Source organism: Lissotriton helveticus, chromosome 6 (assembly GCF_964261635.1).
Source record: "Lissotriton helveticus chromosome 6, aLisHel1.1, whole genome shotgun sequence".
Taxonomy (NCBI): Eukaryota; Metazoa; Chordata; class Amphibia; order Caudata; family Salamandridae; genus Lissotriton; species Lissotriton helveticus.
Genome location: NC_136067.1, coordinates 786,376,516 through 786,401,389, shown reverse-complemented (window position 1 = coordinate 786,401,389; position 24,874 = coordinate 786,376,516).

Below are 24,874 nucleotides of genomic sequence, written 5' to 3'. Positions count from 1 at the left end.
TCATGTAAAAGTGGCGAGCCACTGGATAGGTGAAATCCCTGTTTGCGATAGCACGCATGTGCTCCAAAACCCTCAGTTTTACACAATTAATGGTGCTACCCACATATCTCATCCCACAGGGACATTTTAAGCAATAGACTGCGAAGGTGGTTTGGCAAGACATGAACTTCTTAATCTTCTTGCCATGTTCGAGACCCTTAACTTCGTAGGACAGAGTGCGTTTGCTTGCAGAGCAGGCTTTACACCTTCCACATGGAAAAAACCCCTTGGCATCACGGAGTGTCCCTTGTTTCTTTTTTATCACTGGATCTAAGTGACTGTGGATTAGATTGTCCCTCAACGACCGTGCCCTCCTGAAGGTAATCAGAGGATTGGGTGGAACATCTTTGCCAATGATATGATCTGCTTTTAAGATGTTCCAATGTTTCTTCACCATACCCCTGAACCAATTCGCATCCTGTGAGAAGGTGGTTATAATGCGAAATCTACCATCATCGATCTTTTTATCCTTTTTCTTAAAAAGATCAACTCTCGGGATGTTAGATACTTTCCGAAGAGTACTGGTGAGTAATTTCTCATCATAGCCCCGTATCAGGAACCTGTTGAGGCTCTCTTTGGCCGCCTCATCAAAATCTGCTTGCATGGAGCAGTATATATATATATATATATATATATATATATATATTACCTACTGGCGGTCGCCAGTAGGTATATATAGTTAGGATTTTTTCTCTATGGGATTTTTGAAAATTCTATGTCTAATAACTTTGGCGTTTGTGGACGGAATTGGCTGAAATTTTCAGGAAAATGGCACATTTTGTTTCTGAGCAGCCCTTGAAAATTTGGGGGGTGGGTTCGTCAAGGGGGGGCCGAGAAAAAAGGGGGGTCCCAAAACGTGTTTTTAACATTGAGTTTTCCATAGGGCGGTTGGCCTCACTTTTAGCCCGAACGGCTGAATGGATTTGCACGAAACTTGGCAAAATTGTAGGGACTGGTAGCCCGATGTGCCTTTTGTAGGTCTCAATATATGTGCTACAGTGGATTTTGAGAAATTAACGTTTAAAAAAAGATATATATCTGTAACAGCGGACCGGGCAGCGCTCCAGGACGCGTACTTTTCGCGCAACGGAGCTTTGTGAAGCGAAGCTGATTGGTTCTCCGGCGTCTGTCAACATTACAAACAGTCCGTAGCAGCCGCCATCTTGTCTCTCGGTAGGATCGAGAGACAAGAGGAGGCGAAAGCGAAGGGGCAAATGACCATAAGGGGGAATAGTAGATCCTCGCTGACCCCCTAGGTTTGATGTGGAGGTTTTAAAAGGGCCCCGCGGGGCAAAAAAAAATAATAATAATAATAATCGAACGGCTGAATGGATTTGCACGAAACTTGGTAAAATATTAGGGACTGGTAGCCCGATGTGCCTTTGCTAGGTCTCAATATATGTGCTCCAGTGGATTTTGAGAAATTAACGTTCAAAAAAAGATATATATCTGTAACAGCGCTCCGCTTCGCGTAACGGAGGTTTGCGACGCTGATTGGTCATTCTGTCAATGGGCTATAGTTGGGCTACATCTGGCTGATATTTGGGCTACATTTGTTTTTTTTCGTCTCTGGCGGCCATCTTTGGGCTACATTGGGCTACATTGGGCTTCATTGGGCTTCATTGGGCTACATTGGGCTACATTTGGGCTCCAACATATATATAGGCCAATGTAGCCCAATATATATTTTTCAAAGTTAATTTTCGTAAAAACCACTGGAGCATATATCTTGAGACATAGCAAAGGCACATCGGGCTACCAGTCCCTACAATTTTGCCAAGTTTCGTGGAAATCCATTCAGCCGTTCGAGCTAAAAGTGAGTCCAACCGCCCTATGGAAATGAAGGAAATGAATGGGTAATTTGTAATTAGCAAATAGCTCATCGCAAACTAGGAATGGTAAAGAATCGCTATTTATTCCTTAAAGTTCGCTATTTAGGAAATGCAAAAAACTTTGATGATACATATGGCGGTTCATCTCTAACAAGATAAGAAGCATAGGGATAGATTTATGATGACTGGCGCATCACCAGGGATGTGTTAGTCATTCTGTGCCGCTGTTCCGTCACCTATGGTTTGCTGCATTTACAATGCGGCGCATCATGGGGCAAAAACAGCACAGATGCGTGATGTATCTGTGCCGTAAAGGTGGCGCATTGCTGGAGTTGTATCGCAAGTGTGATGAAGCTCCAGCAAGGGTCGGGGGGGCCCCTGTCGCAGGGTTTCTGTTCTCACACAGAACTGTGGACAGAGGATTGGAACCTCGGCGAATTAGGGTGTCCCAAAACTCACCTTAGTAATCAAAAACCCCTTAGCAAGCTAGGTACAGTGTCACATTGGATATAACAAACTCTCAATGTTTAGACAATCCAGAATATGAACTTATAGTACCTCAGGATACGTGGAACTCATGAACAGTTGGTCGTTATATATTTCTTAGAAACCAGAACATGGAGTTAAGAAGAACACATGTGTATTTGAAATGTTTATTTACTAATGCCGTCTTCTCAGGCGTAGTATCTTAGATAATACAAGTACACATATTATCAGTAGAAAAATTACCAGCATAGTTACTAGTACATAAAAAGCGAATGGTGACAGTATGTTAACATGCTGTAAATGAATAAGAGTTAGCAACACTTATAAGCAGCCGCGGGCCGTGGAGGGAGTTACGGTGGGGCAGGGAGGCGGGGAGGGGGAGGGGCAGGGTGGAGAGGGCTCCACCCTGCTTCTCCCCCTCCCCGCCTCCCTGCCTCACCGTAACTCCCTCCACGGCCCGCGGCTGCTTATATCTCACCCTCCCTAATACACATATTATATTATTTGCTAAGAAGGTCTCTTTGTGTTGGTTTAGGGCGTGCCCATACTTTAGTGTCTTAGATTTGAAGGAATCACATCAGCATACACCAGCTCTCTCTTCATGTGAACCGCATCAAGTGTTGTGTATGTGTGTTCGGCAAAGCAATATAAAACCCGCCTCATGCCCAGAATTGGCAGAAGTTGCACTTATGTTATGAGTATGAAGTCGTGGAGATCAGACCTCATAACAATTCTGTATCGTGTTGTTCTTGAAACTTTAGCACTCGCTGTACAGATATAGTTTAACAAGCAAAGCAGATAGTAGAGCAATAACATATTATTCTCATGTAAACCACGATGAACTACTAGGTTGAAAGCTAAAGCAACAACTAAGTGTCGTGTGCAGAAGTTGCAAAAAAGGAAAAATGGCGTTTAAACCGGTAATGAGCCCATGCTAACTTAACACGGTGTAAAGATATCCAGGACCTAGATGACACCTCCCCATGATCCGGAAACGAACTGAATAAGATAATAGAAGTGCCATCTCATGAGAGCAGATTGCAAGTTTATATGTGGACGGTCCGCAAGGTAAAGCATTAAAAACTAGGAAAATTTAATGCTAAAGAAAAATAAAACAGCCAAGTACTTTATCGAGTCTTAAGCCAATAGGCAAGGTAAATAATAAAAACTTGACAAATAAGTCAATGAATTGTCAATGAAATGCTAGTACTCAGCATATCAAACATGAAAAAGGTCTATGACATAACTGTGTATGCAAAATAAGCTGCAACAGCCTCCAATAGGAAGTCACCGTCTTCATCCGAAAACAGTTCAGCCATCCAATTTAAAAGCGGAAAAGAACATACGTGCTCTCCCAGCACCGGATCCTCTATCACCATCAGAGGACAGCTCGGTGGGTTTTCAAGAAAGCTCTGTTCCAAGAAAGACTGTGTTGCCGCCAGTAAATTCCAGGGACCAATTAGTCCATGTATCAATGCCACAGCCATAATCCTTTCGCCAGGACAAACCAACTCGTGAGTAATGATAGGAGTCATCAGCTGATTAAAGTCGACGTCAGGAGAAACCGGTCCGCAGAGACACAAATCAATGGCCCAATCGAAATCACAGGTCAGGCAGTGAAATACAGGCTGGACACAGGTGAAGTAGGAGAATCGAAAAGATAATCCATATGCCGTGCTTAATATCGCCAACGGCATTGTGCCATAATATTCTAGCATGCGATTGCGGAACAGTGTCAGCAGCTGCAGGGCGGGAGGTTGCATAGGAGGGACATCCATATTTAAAAATTTTAAAAAGCACAAGAGCGTCCGCTGGTAATGCAAGTAAAAATGGCAATCCACGAAGCAGAGTGGAAAAAATACAATGAAAGAAAGCAGGGATGACTCCAAAGATTTTCTCAAATGAAGTCACGAGACCACTAGTAACAACTTTAAAAAAGTGCGCCAGGGCCTTTGTGGAGGATGCGTTAGAGATAGTCCGAACCATCTTGCTGAAATGGAAAGGCAAATCTGAATTGAAAAGGGTCTGCACCTCTGTACGGGTGTTCGCTATGTGAAGCACGAAAGTTTCACGGGCCGAACTCAAGGCCACCTCTCTCTGAGACAAAAGAGCTCTTATTCTTGCCATGCCGTTGAAATCTGCTCCCAAGGTTGGTATTTGTGGCGAGATTGAAAACTCCCTATGTTCATGTGTGGGAGGAAATAGAACATTTCTGCAGCAAATAACCCGTTCACTTACTGTTACGATAAAATGAATACTTTTAATTAACCCAGAACAATCTTCATTATTGAGCATCAAATAACTACCATTTTCCAACAACTTGAACGTGGGGATGATAGCAGGAACTGGCGTGCCTTGCAACACGCAAGCCATATTTGGTCGGTGTTTGTTGCATGAACCGTGTAACTGTATGTGCCTACACATTAGTGAATGATCTGGCGTCTCAGTGCATTCCTCTCCATTCAGATAAACTTCTTGATCATCTTTGAAACATCTGTATGTGTATGGAAGCGACCAGACCTCATGAAGAAAAGCACTACCTAAAGGTTCATAACGACCTATTGGTATATATTTCATACAATTTGAAAACTTATATAAAGCAAAAGGCAGCGTTATTAAACCGTGGATAAGGCACGTTGCCAAAAAACCCGCAATCCTCTGCTGATGATGTCACTGAGCATGTCATGAATGATGTAATATGTGACATCATCAGCAGTGGATTACGGGTAATAGTATCTCTAGTTTACTCCCCTATAGCTGTCTTTCTTTTAACATAAGTGTCTGTTTCCTTCCCTTATACTTACTGTTTTTGGTTCGCTTCCGGTTCGCGTACCGGCGAGCGAACTGGGAAGCGAACTAAGAGAAATAGAGGTTGGCACAGTTCCAAATATTGTACCAATTTTTTAATAACGGGGAGGTAGTTCTGAAAAGAACTTTTTTTTTATTGTTTTTGTTGTTTTATATTTTTTTATTATTTTTCGGAACATTTTTTTACTTTTTTTGAATTTTTCTGAACAGTTTTATATTTTTTTGGGTTTTTCTTGGAGGGGGCAATGAAAACGATTCATTGTAAAGGGCTCAACAGGAGCAACAAAACAAAAAAAAAGTATTTATTATTTTGGGCGTTTCGTACAAACTTGCATATGATAGTCAATAGCTCTGTTGATCAGAGTGATGCTTCTTTCTCCGTAGCAAATGAATCCATCGCAAAATACGCAGATGTGTTTTACTTCACCAAATTTCATTTGTATATTTGGCACCATCTCCCTGCCCTCTGGTCCCGTTACTTCCGGTACAACAGATCTTCTGGCCATAATAGGGAGATTATCTAGGTCGTTCCGAAACTGTGCAGCACTGTAGTTGTTAGGATGCCACCTAGTCATATGGCGATGCATTGTGTAGTTTCCGAAACTGTATTTTTTCTCGGTTCCTCTGGACAGTCTATCTTGACATATAAGGCAAGTTACGTATCTTGCATTTACTTTTTTCTGACCTTTGGGAATTTTAAAAAATTGCCAAATGAAGTTTTCTTTCCGGTGAGACGTCCTGGGCTGCTCAGGCAAAAACTGCCTCTCTTCGTGCTCGTCGTCCTGTTCCTCTTCTTCCTCTTCTTGTTGAATTATAACTTGAGCAGGTGGTCCACTCTTCCTTGGATGTGGTGGAGGTGGTGGGGAAGCACCAGCTGAAGCTACTAAAGAAGCCATTGCTCAGTGATCACAAAGGGTCTTTCTCTCACAATGATGAAAGTCAGAGTGAGGAAAGAAGGAGGGATTTTCATCATTTGGGAAAAACAAGAGTTCTCAACCAATGAAAAGTGTTCATTTTAGATTATATGACCTAGTCTTACATCATTAGGAAACCAAAAGTGAAATGAACCAATGAAAAGTGTTATTACCAAGTCACATGACCTGCTGTGTTTACGTTAAGCGCTTTGCAGGGCCTCCCGGTTTGCTTCCAGAAACCTGCGCTTTGCGACTCGCTTCGCGTACCAGTTCGCTAACGTAGCACGTCATATGACGTATCACGCGACAACGCGAAACGTCATGCGGACGGGAGGCGTCACGATGTTGTTTTCTAACGCGGCAGTTGCGGTAAAGAAACGTTTACCGGCTCGCGGTCTATTTCGCGGCATCAAGGTCAGCTAACGGGAAGCTTCCCGATTCGCGAAGCGGGAACGAAGAAAAAAAAATATTTTAAAAAAAAATTATTCATAAACATATAAAATATATTTTTGGATTTAAAGAAAAATACATTTTACAGCTAAAGATATTAGCTGTTAAAAAACCAATGAAATTCACTGAAAAAACCATAGGTTATAGACCATATATAGTTAGGAATTAGCATTTACAAAACCTTGAAAATTCACTGAAAAAACCATAGGTTATAGACCATATATAGTTAGGAATTAGCATTTACAAAACCTTATTTTACTCACACAAAACCATTGAAATTCCATATATAGTTAGTTGCACTAACTATATATCGCGCACCCGCAATCCACTGCTGATGATGTCACATATTACATCATTCATGACATGGTCAGTGACATCACTGATGACATCACTGATGACATCTCAAATGACATCACTGATGACATCACTGATGACATCTCAAATGACATCACTGATGACATCATGACACACCAATACCAGTTACTACATACGCACTCACTGATTCCTATGTCTACACACACATTCACTCATTCACCCATACAATCACTCATACATACAGTCACTCATTATTACAACACTATCATATGCACTCATACACCTATGCAGACACTCACACACTGCCACTCATCCATGGAGTTACTCACACACCTAGTCAGTCCTGTAAAGAATCAATCACACTTCCATTTCCTCATCTATACAGTTAAACACAGAACACCATACTTCAGTGACATCACTGATGACATCACTGATGACACCTCAAATGACATCACTGATGACATCTCAAATGACATCACTGATGACATCATGACACACCAATACCAGTTACTACATACGCACTCACTGATTCCTACGTCTACACACACATTCACTCATTCACCCATACAATCACTCATACATACAGTCACTCATTATTACAACACTATCATATGCACTCATACACCTAGTCAGTCCTGTGAAGAATCAATCACACTTCGATTTCCTCATCTATACAGTTAAACACAGAACACCATACTTTTTCACACATATACTAACACATACTTACTCTCTTATACAATCACTGATACAAGTACACATTGATATGCACAGAGTCACACACCTCCCAGCCAGCCACACACACACTCAGTCTTCCATCCATCCAGTCATTCTTCAATATGTAAAACGTATTTAAACTTTACAAAAACACACAGACACTAGATGATGTCATCAGTGATGTCATCAGTGATGTCACTGACCATGTCATGAATGATGTAATATGTGACATCATCAGCAGTGGATTGCGGGTGCGCGATATATAGTTAGTGCAACTAACTATATATGGAATTTCAATGGTTTTGTGTGAGTAAAACAAGGTTTTGTAAATGCTAATTCCTAACTATATATGGTCTATAACCTATGGTTTTTTCAGTGAATATATATATATATATATATATATATATATATATATATATATCATGTGATCAAGGGCTCGAGGGCCCGAAACGCGTCATGGCGGCGGTTGTGTTGCACGAATAAAACTTCACAAACTACCTGAATGAGTCCGGTTTCGTTTTTTCCTGGAGACAGCAGAGGAAGCAACGAAGTTCTGTGTGTATATATATATATATATATATATATATATATATATATATATATATATATATATATATATATATATATATATATATTACCTACTGGCGGTCGCCAGTAGGTATATATAGTTAGGATTTTTTCTCTATGGGTTTTTTGAAAATTCTATGTCTAATAACTTTGGCGTTTGTGGACGGAATTGGCTGAAATTTTCAGGAAAATGGCACATATTGTTTCTGAGCAGCCCCTGAAAATTTTGGGGGGGTTCGTCAAGGGGGGGCCGAGAAAAAAGGGGGGTCCCAAAATGTGTTTTTAACATTGAGTTTTCCATAGGGCGGTTGGCCTCACTTTTAGCCCGAACGGCTGAATGGATTTGCACGAAACTTGGCAAAATTGTAGGGACTGGTAGCCCGATGTGCCTTTTGTAGGTCTCAATATATGTGCTTCAGTGGATTTTGAGAAATTAACGTTTAAAAAAATATATATATCTGTAACAGCGGACCGGGCAGCGCTCTGGTTCGCGGACTTTTCGCGCAACGGAGCTTTGTGAAGCGAAGCTGATTGGTTCTCCGGCGTCTGTCAACATTCCAAACAGTCCGTAGCGGCCGCCATCTTGTCTCTCGGTAGGATCGAGAGACAAGAGGAGGCCGAAGCGAAGGGGCAAATGACCATAAGGGGGCATAGTACATTGTCGCTCACCCCCTAGGTTTGATGTGGAGGTTTTAAAAGGGCCCCGCGGGGCAAAAAAAAATAAAAATAATAATAATCGAACAGCTGAATGGATTTGCACGAAAGTTGGCAAAATTGTAGGGACTGGTAGCCCGATGTGCCTTTGCTAGATCTCAATATATGTGCTCCAGTGGATTTTGAGAAATTAACGTTCAAAAAAAGATATATATCTGTAACAGCGCACCGCTTCGCGTACTTTTCGCGTTACGGAGCTTTGCGAAGCGAAGCTGATTGGCTCTCCGGCGTCTGTAAACATTCCAAACAGTCCGTAGCGGCCGCCATCTTGTCTCTCGGTAGGATCAAGAGACAAGAGGAGGCCAAAGCGAAGGGGCAAATGACCATAAGGGGGAATAGTAGATCGTCGGTGACCCCCTACGTTTGATGTGGAGGTTTTAAAAGGGCACCGCGGGGCAAAAAAAATAATAATAATAATAATCGAACGGCTGAATGGATTTGCACGAAACTTGGCAAAATTGTAGGGACTGGTAGCCCGATGTGCCTTTGCTAGGTCTCAATATATGTGCTCTAGTGGATTTTGAGAAATTAACGTTCAAAAAAAGATATATATCTGTAACAGCGCTCCGCTTCTCGTACTTTTCGCGTTACGGAGGTTTGCGAAGCTGATTGGTTTTTCGGCGTCTGTAAACATTCCAAACAGTCCGTAGCGGCCGCCATCTTGTCTCTCGGTAGGATCGAGAGACAAGAGGAGGCCAAAGCGAAGGGGCAAATGACCATAAGGGGGCATAGTAGATCCTCCCTGACCCCCTAGGTTTGATGTGGAGGCTTTGAAAGGGTCTCGCAGGGCAAAAAAAAAATATACAGTTTTTTTAGTTTTTTTGCGTGGAGTGCGCCCGGTTCGCGAACCGGGAAGCGGTCTGGGGAGCGTACTTTCTTGAAAATTAGTGAAAAAAGTTAGAGTAAAATAATAATTGTGAGTGATCAGATGTAGGGTAGCTCTGAGAAGAGCTTTTGGGTTTATGGTACATTTAGGTACTTATAAGTAGGTACCAATGCACAGTCTTAAATTCAGAGTGAAAACTCTGTTGCCCTCATCTGAGAAGTGAACTCCATCTGCTCTGTAGATATCTTGCATGTAGTAACGCAAGTTATTGTTGTACAGGGAGCCCATTCCATGGTCTCTCATGTAAGCTGAAACAGATTTGTTTACATGCTTCCTCGATTTCTCAATTTGTGGACAAAATTGGTTCGACCACCTCCATTTCTGTCTTTGGCATATATTTGAATATACCAAGGCAGTCTGAGGAAAAAGTGCCATCAATTGCTCAAAGGTGTCCTTTAAAAGCATTTCCAGACCTACCCCAGTCAAAGTGCCCAAATCATTACCTCCACAGTGCACAATTAACAGGTCAGGTTTTGGCAAATGCATAAAGGTTTTCACCAATGGTATCAATTGGTGACATTTTAATCCTCTGTGGCCAAACCACTTAATTTCCACATCTTGTAAATTGAGGTTAGGTAAATTCCTGTTTTCAGCGTACCTTTGAGCCCAATAGATGTAGCTATGTCCAACAATCCAGACAGAAAACATGGCGAGAGAAGGTTCTCCTGCAGTCAGATGAAGTGTGGCAATGAAATGGCAGTTGAAAAAATGAGAGTGTAAAATGAAAAAAACTGAGGAGTTTCTGTGTTAATGAAGCAGTAAGAGTGATTGGTGGATTTTGATTGCTGAAAACAGAAAGTTAGTGTGCATGGATGAGTTCGTTGAAAGATGTATTTTGAGTGGCGAAGAAAAAATCATTAAATGAAAGAATGCTTTGGATATGCAGGTGCACTGAGAGTTCAGAGTTCAATTGCAACATTGTTGTGTGAGAGGTCTTGCAAGAGGTGGTTGCTATGCAGAAAAAGCAGAGAGGGGGCAGAGGGGGGAAGGGTTTTGCTTTGAAAAAAAAGTGAGGGAAGAGTTTTGACTGGGTGACATGAGAGATCTGTGTGAGGAATTACAGCATTTCTGTGCTTTTGATAGCTGCAGACTCTGGAGTGCATACCTTTTGCTCTGCTGAAGACAAATTGGTGTGTTTCTGAGACTGTTTTGAAACTCAAAGTATTTGCTAAGGTGAGAAAAAATTTCTTTAGTTTAGATAGAAAATAGTGTGCTTTAAGGAGAAAATTATGAAGAAAGTTGTGTTTTTCAAATGTTGCTTTGTCTCAAGTGTTTCACAAATAGATTTTGTTTCTTTGAGAAATTGTAATTGGAGAAAATGTGAAGTATTAGTACTGACAGGGCTTTTATGTGCATAGGAGCTGTGGAGTGTTTTCAAATTATGACTTGTAAATCGTTTTTGAGAAAAAGCAATGGTTTTAATATTGATGAGAAGGACATAATGGTGTCTGCTTCTTTATAAGGTAATTGAGAGTCTCTGATGTTATTTTTCCCATTTCAATGTAAGAAGTTTGTGTGTGGAGCAAATTGCTTGTAAATATGCTCCCACCTGTGCATGGCAAATTTAGATTTTGAATGTTTCCGTTACATAGGCATGTTAAAGGTGACTGAAACATGCTGCAAAGGCAATCAAAAAATGCTTTTATGTGTCTTAAGGACATTTTAAGTCATTTCCCCATGTGCAGTGTTTTCAAATTATGAGTTGAAAATCGTTTTTGAGGTAAAGGAATGTTTTCAAAATTTATGTGCGCCATATGACCCCAAATTTTTTTTTCAGGGGTGCAGCAGGGTGTTCTTGAGACACCCCTGCACCGTCGGAAAAATTCGTAATTTGCGATGAGGTAATTGCTAATCGCAAATTGCACCTTCATTCCTATGGGCCTCCTGCTGCATGGAAATGAATGGGTAATCTTGCTGAAATGCAAAGTCGAATCTGTATTTAAAAGGGTCTGCACCTCTGTACGGGTGTTCGCTATGTGAAGCACGAAAGTTTCACGGGCCGAACTCAAGGCCACCTCTCTCTGAGACAAAAGAGCTCTTATTCTTGCCATGCTGTTGAAATGTGCTCCCAAGGTTGGTATTTGTGGCCAGATTGAAAACTCCCTATGTTCATGTGTGGGAGGAAATAGAACATTTCTGCAGCAAATAACCCGTTCATTTACTGTTACGATAAAATGAATACTTTTAATTAACCCAGAACAATCTTCATTATTGAGCATCAAATAACTACCATTTTCCAAGAACTTGAACGTGGGGATGATAGCAGGAACTGGCGTGCCTTGCAACACGCAAGCCATATTTGGTCGGTGTTTGTTGCATGAACCGTGTAACTGTATGTGCCTACACATTAGTGAATGATCTGGCGTCTCAGTGCATTCCTCTCCATTCAGATAAAGGTCTTGATCATCTTTGAAAATCTGTATGTGTATGGAAGCGACCAGACCTCATGAAGAAAACCACTACCTAAAGGTTAATAACGACCTATTGGTATATATTTCATACAATTTGAAAACTTATATAAAGCAAAAGGCAGCGTTATTAAACCGTGGATAAGGCACGTTGCCAAAGCAGTGAACCTTTTGGATTTATACTGGAAATGTTAAAGGAAGAATTACGGAGTAGGGCCTGTAAATCTTTAATGGACAACGAGTAAAATTACTCCAACCATCATATTCCTCTAACTCCGGGATAGTAGGGGTGTTTAATTTTTTAGAAGTAGACAATCCAAAGCATTTGGTCTGGGAAATTGTTTCATTCACAAACAACATATGATTTGGGATGAGACATGCACGGTGGAAAGCCTCAGTGCCTTGTACCTGCCAGGTTCGTGAACCCCAAACTGATGTAGATCCTGGATATTTTTACACTGTGTTACGTTAGCATGGGCTCATTACTGGTTTAAACGCCATTTTTCCTTTTTTGTAACTTCTGCACACGATACTTAGTTGTTGCTTTAGCTTTCAGCCTACCTGCGTCAAGATCTATGCCTGCTTCAAGCAGGCGCAGGGTTTTGATGTAGCTTTGTCCTATCTGATTGTAAATGCGGCACACCGTGGGTGGCAGAGCAGCGGTGCACGTTAACTGGTGCATCCCTGGGGATGTGCTAGTTAATATAAATCTGCCCCTTTACATTTAATTATGTGCAGGGGACACAGAGTAGGTGAGGTTTATCCAAGGTTAAGAAGAGATGAGTCCTGTTCAGTGAAAAATTGGAGATATGCTTCAGTATATTATATACTTAAGTAGTGTGTTAAGTTTTTGATGACTGTTATTAATTTACTGTTGGGTAATAGTGGTTAATAACATTTTTTATTATATTTTACCACAGATTCAACTGCAGATTATTTCAAGATTTTAGGATGCCTAGCAAAGAAAGAGTAAGAAAGGCTGCAAAACGTCAAAGACAGCAGGACCATGGAAGAATGCAGCAGTCCTCTAACAAAAAGATTTGTCAAGTCACCAAGAAAGCACCGGGTAAGAGTCGAAAAACAGTCATAAGAAATATGTGTAGTAAAAAAAATATTACTACAGAAAATGTTTCACTCCAGAAAAGGAGACAGAATTCAAATGGTAAGGAAAGGCCAATGAGAAATGTTACTGCTAGAGTAAGAGATAACTCTATGCATGAAAGTAGAAGGAAACAAGAGTTTAGGGATATTCGTAAACGAATGTTCCGCAACAGGATAATTGGGAATTTGTTAAAAAATATTAAGAAAGGTCAGCAGAAAGTGGTTTTTTATAAGAGAAAAAAAATTGTTGAGAAAGTTATTGATCAGGCATTTGAAATTAAACGTAAGTTATTTATTTTGACAATCAATAGAATTCGGAAGCTAAACAAGGTAATTTATGATTTCAAAAGAAATAGTAGATGGAAGAGAATAGTTAATCGTAGTAATTTTTGTGAAGTTTTTTCTGGAGAATGGATGCATAGTTCCAGCTCTGAGGCATTTTTTAATGAGGAGAGTTATTTCCAGGATAATGATTTGGTGCATGCAGTTGACACCAGTGGTCGAGCTTATGAAGTGAAAGATGGTTGTCCAGTTGAAAAAGAAAAACTTGTGACAACAGAGATAGAAGAGGTGTTAGGTAATGAGGTTTTAGGGAGACGTCCTAAGGGTCCTGTGTACACCTGGAAGTGTAGTAGTATTTGCAGTGTACGACAGGATTCCATCAATTTGCTTTGTGATTTTATACGGTCATTTAGTAAGAACAGTTTGAAGCAGAAAATGAAGTTGTTGCAAGAATTAGATCCTTGCAGAGTGAGAGAAGTGATAGGTTTGCATGGTCATTCACTGGCTTGTCTTTCCAGGAGAGTATGCCAGAGTGTTTTTCATCATTTCAGGATGCTAGCAGTGCATCATAATAAAGTGAGGAAATTAGTTAGAATGTTGTATTATGCTAAGAGTCCAGCAATTATGCTTAAACAATTATGCGCTGCTCTTTTGCATGGTTCTGAAATAGATGTGAAGAATATATGTGAAGAAATTGAGTTTTGTTACTTTGGAAGTAAAGAGGAGAATGTTGAAATTGACCAAGAAGAAGAGAGTAATGTGGAAGATAGTGTACAGGTTTCCAGTACAGATAATTTCCAGAGGGAAATTGCGACGTTTGAGGTGAAATCAAGTGAGAGGCCAAATTTCACTTGTGTGTGTTGTCGACGCACTTATTATAAGAATCAGACTAAGTTAGTGGATTTATATGGAAAAAGTGAAAGGGAAAATAATAGTGAATGGAAGGATTTTACAACATACTTGATGGTAGAAAATTGTTTTGATTTGGGATTGGATCAACGTGTGTGTACTTATTGTTGTAACAAATTAAATCAAAACCAGATGCCTGCTAGAGCAGTTCATAATAATCTGGAATTGGTTGAGATTCCTTCTGAATTGAAGGATTTAAATACTTATGAATCTATTTTGATTCAAAGTATCCATCCCTTTCAGGCTATTGTAAGAATGGAGCCAAAGACAGGGAAATTGCCTCCATCAGATTTACAGAGAGGATTAAAGGGAAGAGTTGTTTATTTGCCTCTAGATTTGAAGAAAAACATTAACACAATTGGAGTAGAAAAAGGGGAAGAGGAACCTCTTGTTATCTTAGTTAATGGGGTTCCGACAAAGAATAAGAAAATATGGCAAGATTTAGTAGATGTTAGGAAAGTCAAAAGGGCAACATTGTATTTGAAAAAATATAATAAGTACTATAAAAATGTATATGTTGCAGAAGAGGAAGTAAGTGAGGAAGAGGATAGCGATTTGTGTGCTGGTCAAATTGAGAAAGTAGAACCCTGTACTAGTGAAGAAATATATGAACATTATAGTGTTCATCCTTTGCATTCCAAGGAAGTCATGGGGAATGCTATTGAGTTGTTTCAAATGAAACAAGCGAAAGGGAGTCCCATTAGTGTTTGGGAGGAAAGTTTGGAAGCTCGGTGTTTCCCACAGCTTTTTCCAACAGGTCAGGGAGGAAGATATGATGAGCGACCTCATCAAATTCCTGCTTCTGAATACCGGACTTTGCGATTGTATGCAGGAGATCCTAGGTTTCGACAATGCATTCCTTATTTGTTTCATCTCCTGTTTGAAAGCGATCTGTCTGGACTGTCATATGCAGTGAACCACATCTTGAAAAGTGGTATACACATGCAAAACATCTCGGCAAGTGACTTTATGGATAAAGTCAATGTCCAAGACAGTATTTTGGATTCTCACCTGATTAATCTCATGGCGTGTCAGCGTGGTACTAATGAGTACTGGTACCGTCGTCATGGTGATTTAAAATGTATGCTAAGGAACTTAGGAACTCCCACATGGTTCCTCACTTTGAGCTGTGCTGAGTATGGCTGGGAAGACTTACTTGAATTTCTACGAGAGGCAAATGCTAACGTAGAAAACATCGAATTCAAGACACCCGGAGAACTGTGCTCTTTGGATCCAGTCAATGTATGTAGGTACTTCAATCATAGATTTGAAGGTATGATGTCTTTCATCATGAATAAGAAGAATCCACCTCTTGGAGAGGTGTTGGATTTCTTCTGGAGGAAGGAGTACCAAGCAAGAGGTGCTCCTCATATACATATGTTGCTGTGGATCAAGGATGCACCTAAATTTGGAACGGATGCAGAAGACTCAGTGATGAGTTTCATAGAACAGTATTCTACGTGTGCTGTTCCAAACGCAAAGAAGAAAAAAAGCCTACGAGAAAAAGTTCTACGTTTCCAAAGCCATCGATGTGGAAAGTACTGTCGTCGTAAATTCCGGAACAAAGACAAGTTCTACACCAAATGTCGTTTCGGCTTTCCACGACCGGTGATTTCTAAAGGAAGAGTGAACAGTTTGATGTCTTCGCTGCGACATAATGTGATGAAGAAATCACCTAAAAACACATACAATTTGAAGAGGAACGAAGAGTCTAAGTACATTAACGACTACAACCCGGTGATTTTGTCCATGTGGAATGCTAACATGGATATACAGTTTGTGGCTGATAACTGTATGGCTGTGGCTCGGTATGTGACATCTTACATCACCAAAAAAGAGAAGACAGAATTGAAGGATATGTGGGAGGACATTTCCCATGAAAAGAGCCTCAGCAAGAAGTTGTACAGTTTCAGTCTGAAGATGTTGTCGCATCGAGAAATCGGAGCTTACGAATGTTCTGACCGGTTGTCTTCAGCAAGTCTCTATGCCAAGTCCAGGAGTATCGTTTGGGCGAGTGTTGGTCTTGCTGCAACGCGTAATCGAGTTCTGAAACCTGTGCGGGAAATTGAGTATTTGGCGGAAAAGGAGCCAAACAGTACCGACATTTTGAAGAGCAACATGTTGGATACATATTATCCAAATCGAAGCAGTCACCTCGAGAATGTTTGTCTGTATGAGGTTCTGCAAAATTACATATTCAAGAGGAACATCAAAGAAGATACTGAGAAAGGAGTGTATGCTGTAATAGGAAGTGAGGGATGTCTGGTCAAGCAAAGAAAATGCCACTTGATAAGCCATCGAAAATTGAGTGGCGAATCTCCTGAAAAAAAGGAGTTTTTCTATTTAGCACTTTTGCAACTTTTTAAGCCTTGGCGTGCAGAAGAGGAACTGCTTGGAGATTTCCTTTGTTACGAAGACTCATTCAATGCTGCCAAGGAGACCATAGAATGTCCTGCTTTTCCCAAATATGTAGAAATGTTGAATGTGGAAATTGAGCAGGAAGCAACGATTGCAGCCGAGATTGCCAGAGACAGTTCTCAGGACAGTCAGAGTTCTACTTCATTGAGTCAGGATCCACTAGGAGGACCTCTTATCGAAAATGAAGCTGCCACTGCTATGAATGAAGTGGAAAGAGCCATGGCACATGCTCAGGAGGATGCGGTTAACTTAGAAGAGTTGGAAAGACAACTCAACGTTGAGCAGAGGAAAATATATGACGAACTTACCATGCAAATTGATCATGGATTAAGTCATGACAAGAAAGAGTGCTCATGTACGTCGTTGAAGCCTGTCCGACTGTACGTGAGTGGAGAAGCGGGAACTGGAAAAAGTTTCCTTATTAAAGCAATTTCATGTTATTTGCAGGAAAGGACAGAGTCATCGCTGTCTTGTGTTGTCACCGCTCCAACTGGACTGGCAGCACATAACATTAAAGGGATTACTTTACATCGTTTACTGATGCTGCCAGTGGAGCATGACAACAAATTAGAATATCACAAGCTATCTGGAGATGCTTGTTTTGAAGTTTCAAGAGTCTTGAGGAAAATGAAACTTCTTATCATTGACGAAGTAAGCATGGTTTCCAATGTCATGCTTGCCTTTGTGCATTTGAGAATGCAAGAAGTTCTCAAAACAGAGTATGATGTGTTATTTGGTGGCAAACACATCATTGTTTTCGGAGATCTTCTGCAGCTGACACCAGTGAAAGGGCAACCTGTGTTCAAAATGCTCACGCATGAAGATACCAGGAAGTGCTTAGGGAGTATTGGCAACGTCAATATATGGTTAAACTTCAATTATGCTGAACTCCATGAAAATATGCGTCAGGCAAAGGATGAAGTTTACAAGACTATTCTACAAGATGTTAGAATTGGAAAAGTGACCGAGCATGGGAAAGAAGCTTTACATGCACGATTACTGACAAATGTATATCCAGACGAAGATGTTGTGCCTGAGAATATTTTTCAGAAAGTTACTGAGAAAAAATCTGGAATATGTTTGATGCCAACTCTTGCAGAATGTGCCAAATTCAACAACAAAATGTTGCATTTAGAAAAGCAAGAGATTGTGAAATTGGAAGCTATTGACAGAGTAGAGCATATGGGATCAACAATTATTTTGTCTGAGAATCTGAAAACAAAATTGGATTCATTAGAGAAGAGTATATCTAAAACTGCGGGTTTTGAAAAGACTCTGAATGTGTGCTTGAACTGCCGTATAATTTTAAGAAGGAATTTACATGTTGAAAGAGGTCTGGTAAATGGATCAATGGGTAATGTTGTTGATTTTGTGAAATACAGAAATAGAGATGGAATTGAATTTTTAAAAATTAAATTTGATGGCATTGAGGAAGTACAGCTAATTGCTCGTTGTTCTGCTAGATTTTTGCTTGTAAAAGACTTATATGTTCGTCGTAAGCAGTTTCCTGTTTGCTTGGCATATGCGGTGACAATTCATAAATCGCAAGGTTTAAGTGTAGACTGTGCATTGGTGAATATTGGCAGTTCTGTGTTCAAGGAGGGTATGGCATATGTGGCATTGTCACGAGTTAGGACTTTATCGGGATTGTACTTGATTGAGTGTGATGTCACAAACATTTGTGCGGATCTAGATTGTGTTAAGGAATACAATAGGTTGAGAAGAGAGTATGCGCCACATTTGCCTCAGTATCCTTTGTTTGAGAAACGTGTGGTAGGCCGGAAACGAAGAAATGTGACCAATACTGGGGAGGTTGTAGCAAAAAGACGAAAAGTCGATGAACCTGAAATTACAAGCAGAAACAAAAAGGATTCTGTTGAAGATGTTGTTGGTTTTCAATTTGAAAACAGTTCTGGTGTCAACTGCTATGCTAATGTAGTAGTTAATGTTTTGTTTTCTCTAGAAAATGTAAAAGAAGAGATTGTGGTCAATTCTGATCAAAGATTTTGCAGTTTGTTAAATTCTGTGTTAGAGAAATGTAGCACTGATAGAACAAACATAGAAAGTGTGTCTGAAATTCGAAATCTGTTAGACAGATGTTCAGGCCAAACACAATTCTCTCAAAATAGTCAGCAAGATTGTCAGGAGTTTTTAATGTACATGCTTGATGTATTGCATGATGAAGGTGTAGATGTAGATCACCTGTTTGGGCTTTCTTATCAATGGCAGCATGACTGCGAGAACTGTAGGGTATCAAGTACTACTAGTGTAGACTCAGAAAGATTTATATATTTAACTTTGCCAGACAGTAAATCAGTCTCTTTTAATAAGCTAGTAAAAGCAGCTGATCACAACATGGAGTGTAGCCAATGTAAATCTGAAATGATGTCCACATTATTTATACGAACATATGGCCAGTATGTCATTTTAATGTTCCAACGATGTAGGCCTGATGGAACAAAATTGACAACTTTAATAAAAATTTTTGTGGCTTCACAGTTGTCAATATCAGGAAGGACTTTTGTAACTGTAGCAATTATATATCATGATGGTCCTTCAATAACATCAGGACATTATACAGCTTATTTAAAGTGTAGAAATGGCTGGTCATTCTGCAATGATTCTGTTTTAATTTTCAAAAAACAATTGCCGTTTGACCTTAAAAACTCTTACCTGGTGTTTTTAAAACCAAAATTTTAGGGAAAGAATCTCGGGATGTGCTCTGAGGAATTTCAAGAAGTTCTCATGGCTCCTACACGATTTGGCCTTGAGGATAAGTGTAGTACAGAGACATAACTTCTTACCATAACACTGGACTTTATGGAGAAATACGTGCACTTTGAATGAGTTCAGAAAAACTGTTTCTTTTTATAAGCTAATTGAAGCAGCCAATCAAAACATGGAGTAGAGGGAATGTAAGTCTGCAATGCTGTCTACTGTTTTACATTGCTTTGTGATTAAAAGTGATGTAGAGAATTAAATAATTGTACTAGTCATAAAGGTAGTGTAAGTCTGCTTCATAGTAAGCAGTATCAGTGTGATAGGAAATGTAGAACATGATTGAGGAAGAAGGGGAAGATATTACTAGTCCAGGATTGTGTAAATGATCTTCAACATTTTAATTCTGAAAGTTGTGGAAATGCGAAAAGACGGGATTGGCTAACAAGAAATCCAAGAGTTATACATGGCTCTGACAAGATTTGGCCTTGTGGAATCTTGTGGTAGAGAGCAAGAAGTCATTTATTGTATGTAACATGTTTTTGAAAACGATGGAGGTTTTCTTTCAGAAAGTGGCGGGTTGAAAGTAATAACAGCACAACAGAGTGTAAGCTGTTCATAGGACATCCTTGGCCGTCATGGAAAGTAAGTTAACTTTAAGGAGTTCTGAATTCTGATTTCTAATGTCGTATGGGTTTTTTAAACACAATCATTTTGATTGTGTTTTTTTTTCCCCGCTGTTATATGATGAATACCTTCAAGTCACTGTTTTAGTGAAATTTGATACATTCTGAGAACAGCAAAAATAAACCATTTAACATGTATAATTAATTCTGTTCTGTTTGCATTTATGATGTACATGTAGAACTGTGTAGGAGGCATGGAGAAGGTGAGGCTTCTGTAAGTGTCAAAGTTGTTGCATACAGTCCTCATATTCTACGTAGTCTTTTATATTTCATTACTTTCACTGTTTCTGACTGATCTAAAATTTTTTTTTTAAAAAGAACAGTAAGTATAAGGGAAGGAAACAGACAGTTATGTTAAAAGAAACACAGCTATAGGGAATAAACTAGGGATACTGTTACCCGCAATCCTCTGCTGATGATGTCACTGAGCATGTCATGAATGATGTAATATGTGACATCATCAGCAGTGGATTACGGGTAATAGTATCTCTAGTTTACTCCCTTATAGCTGTCTTTCTTTTAACATAAGTGTCTGTTTCCTTCCCTTATACTTACTGTTCTTTTTTTAAAAAAAAAATTTTGGGTTCGCTTCCGGTTCGCGTACCGGGGAGCGAACTGGGAAGCGAACTAAGAGAAATAGAGGTTGGCACAGTTGCAAATATTGTACCAATTTTTTAATAACGGGGAGGTAGTTCTGAAAAGAACTTTTTTTTAAATTGTTTTTGTTGTTTTATATTTTTTTTATTATTTTTCTGAACATTTTTTTACTTTTTTTGAATTTTTCTGAACAGTTTTATAATTTTTTTGTTTTTTTTTCGGAGGGGGCAACGAAAACGATTCATTGTAAAGGGCTCAACAGGAGCAAGAAAACAAAAAAAAAGAATTTATTGTTTGGGGAGTTTCGGACAAACATGAGCATGATTGTCAATAGCTCTGTTGATCAGAGTGATGCTACTTTCTGCGTAGCAAATGAATCCACTGCAATGTAGGCAGACTTGTTTTACTTCACGAAATCTCGTTTGTATATTTGGCACCATCTCCCTGCCCTCTGGTCCCGTTACTTCCGGTACAACAGATCTTCTGGCCATAATAGGGAGATTATCTAGGTCGTCCTGTTCCTCTTCTTCGTCTTCTTGCTGAATTATAACTTTAGCAGGTGGTCCACTCTTCCTTGGATGTGGTGGAGGTGGTGGGGAAGCACCAGCTGAAGCTAGTAAAGAAGCCATTGCTCACTGGTAACAAAGGGTCTTTCTCTCACAATGATGAAAGTCAGAGTGAGGAAAGAAGGAGGGATTTTCACCATTTGGGAAAAAAAATAGTTCTCAACCAATGAAAAGTGTTCATTTTAGATCATATGACCTAGTCTTACATCATTAGGAAACCGAAAGTGAAATGAACCAATGAAAAGTGTTATTACCAAGTCACATGACCTGCTGTGTGTATGTTACGCGCTTTGCAGGGCCTCCCGGTTTGCTTCCAGAAACCTGTGCTTTGCGACTCGGTAAGCGTACGAGTTCGCTAACGTAGCACGTCATATGACGTATCACGCGACAACGCGAAACGTCATGCGGACGGGAGGCGTCACGATGTTGTTTTCTAACGCGGCAGTTGCGGTAAAGAAACGTTTACCGGCTCATGGTCTATTTCGCGGCATCAAGGTCAGCTAACGGGAAGCTTCCCGATTCGCGAAGCGGGAACGAAGAAAAAAAAATATTTAAAAAAAAAGTTATTAATAAACATATAAAATATATTTTTGGATTTAAAGAAGAATACATTTTACAGCTACAGATATTAGCTGTTAAAAAACCAATGAAATTCACTGAAAAAACCATAGGTTATAGACCATATATAGTTAGGAATTTGCATTTACAAAACCTTGAAAATTCACTGAAAAAACCATAGGTTAGAGACCATATATAGTTAGCTGGACATTTTATTGACATAAAACCAATGAAATTCCATATATAGTTAGTTGCACTAACTATATATCGTGCACCCGCAATCCACTGCTGATGATGTCACATATTACATCATTCATGACATGGTCAGTGACATCACTGATGACATCACTGATGACATCTCAAATGACTCCAGCAGGAGGCGGGGAGCCAGCAGGACCGTGGGGGCATTGGGGCTCCCCCCACGGTCCTCAACACAAAGGGCCGGCCCTGGGGGAAGGGGTCCCTGGGGTTTGAAGTGGCCCAGGAGGGAGGCCACGCGGCCCTCCTACATCAATAAAAAGAAAAAGAAAATATGAGGCACACCCCCTGGGGGATGGGATCCCCGGGGCCAATAGAGCCCTCAGGAAGGGGGCCACGCAGCCCCCTTCTTAAAAAATATTTTTTTTAAAATGTGGCCATGCCCCAGGGGATGGAGTCCCCTGGTCGAAATTGGCCTCGGGAGGTGGGCCATGAGGGTGCGTGCAGGGGCACATGTGCCCCCCTGTAATTGCACCTTCATTCGTGCACGGTGTGGCATGCACGACATGGTACATGCCACAGCGTCCAGGAAGTAGGCATTGTCATGGCAGCTGTCTGCTTGTTAGGCTCAGACCCCCACCCTGACACTGCCGCCTCACTGCCCACCCTAGATTCGACTCGGAATCCAGCAGATGGGTGCATACCAGGCTTGGCCATCTTCCTGGGACCGCCGCGGCATCAGTCCCAGATGAAGACCGCCGAACTCAGAATAAGGCCTTGAATCATATGGGTTACACCTAGAGCCAAAAAAGTGCATCAATAGAAAATATCAATTGGAAATGTACTACATGTTATTCTAATGCATGCCATGGGAGAGCAACTGCAAAAGATGATGTAATTCATCTAAGAGAGTTCAACCACCTCCCAAAGGTGCAAAGGAGAGGGAATGATTAGCCCCGGGTGTGGATGGCACTGACAAATATCACGGCACGTATGTGGTTGCTTAATAAGTATTGTTAGTTGGGTGCTTAGAGAGAGGCAATCATCCAAAACCTCTGGAAGGATCCGTAGATCACTATAATACAAGTTTAGCCCTATCACACCAACATCTATAATTACGTTACATATTTTTAATTATAATATCTTTCTCCAGGGCTGGACCTGGAGAAAGATATTATAATTAAAAATATTCTTGTTGTAACTACTGTGCCTACTGTATGACATGATATGAGCCTAACTGGATGTAATTATAGATGTTGGTGTGATAGGGCTAAACTTGCACCTCCCAAAGGCGACAGAAGTAGTAGTAAGATAGATATTTCAGGATATAAGAGAAGCATGCACTAGCTCCCAGGAATCCATAACAACAATCCTATAAAATACACTAAAATCCCCGAACACATCACAGGCCAACTACCACCTACACACACTTTAAAATGTTTAATCACCCAAACTAAAACAGTTACCCGCAATATTCTCCTGCCCCTAGAAGATACCAAGACATAGACATGCCTGAACATTTAGCAATGACACATAATGAGGAACATTTCCTTTTGTACAACAACCTACACATTGTGAAACAAATCCTAATATTCTCTACAGAAAATACTTTTATAAAACTAAGCCATTGTCAAACCGTGATGAAGTGTGGGACCTTCAAAATGTGTCCCAAAACAGTCACTCAAATGTACACCATACATGGTGAATATCATACAAATATCCTGTTTATCTATGCACAGCTGCCAAATAAAACAAAGTGGCACTTACTACGACCTCTTAAATCACATTAACAAACATAAAATAAATACCTACTTCCCCAAAAATATAGTCCAATACTTTGAGCAAGCCATAATTCAACACATTTCAAACATTTACCCCAAATCAACAGCCTTTCAAGGATGTTTCTATCTTTGCAATCAAATTAAATGGGGATACCCCCAACAATCTACACAAAGGGACTGATTACGAGTACAGCAGTCTTGAGACTGCCGTACCCATGGTGGCAGTCTGACCACTGCAACCTAGGCAACCACCTGACTACAAGTTTGGCAGTCGGACCACCACCAGCTCGACACAACACCACCAATACCACCAGGAACTAGGATCCTGACAGTGCTGCGGAAGCAAAGGCTGTGCTGAATGGCGGTGGTGCTGAAGCAGGCATCGCCGTAGGGATTGCGACTTTTCGTCAGCCTTTTCATGGCAGGTACCCTGGCATGAAAAGGGTGGCAGAAAGGGAAGGAAGGGGCCCCAAACAGGGCTCTTGTGATTTCTCCCAGGGGGGTAATGCATAGTGGTGCATGTTGTACCCCCCTCTCCATGCACATTTGTACATGCAGTGTGTGATGCACAACATGGTACATGGCACACACTGCACAGACATGCAGAAGGCATTGCTGCAGTCCGTCTCAATGGATGAGCCATGCCACCACATTGGGACCCCATGACTATGGACCACCAGCACTGTGACCCACTTGGAATACAGTGCTCTGAACACCGCAGGCTTTCTCCCGGTGTCTCCCGACCACGGTATCGGAGGTCCGGCGGACAGACTGCCAATGTTGTAGTCAGGCCCTAAGTGTAGAATATTCTACAAACAGTCAAAATGCCTTTGAAATAAAAAATATGATAGCACTAGCCTATGTCCCTGTCACAGAGGTAGCTAACCACTACAATTTAGTAATAGAAAGCCCTTTCCACCAACAAAA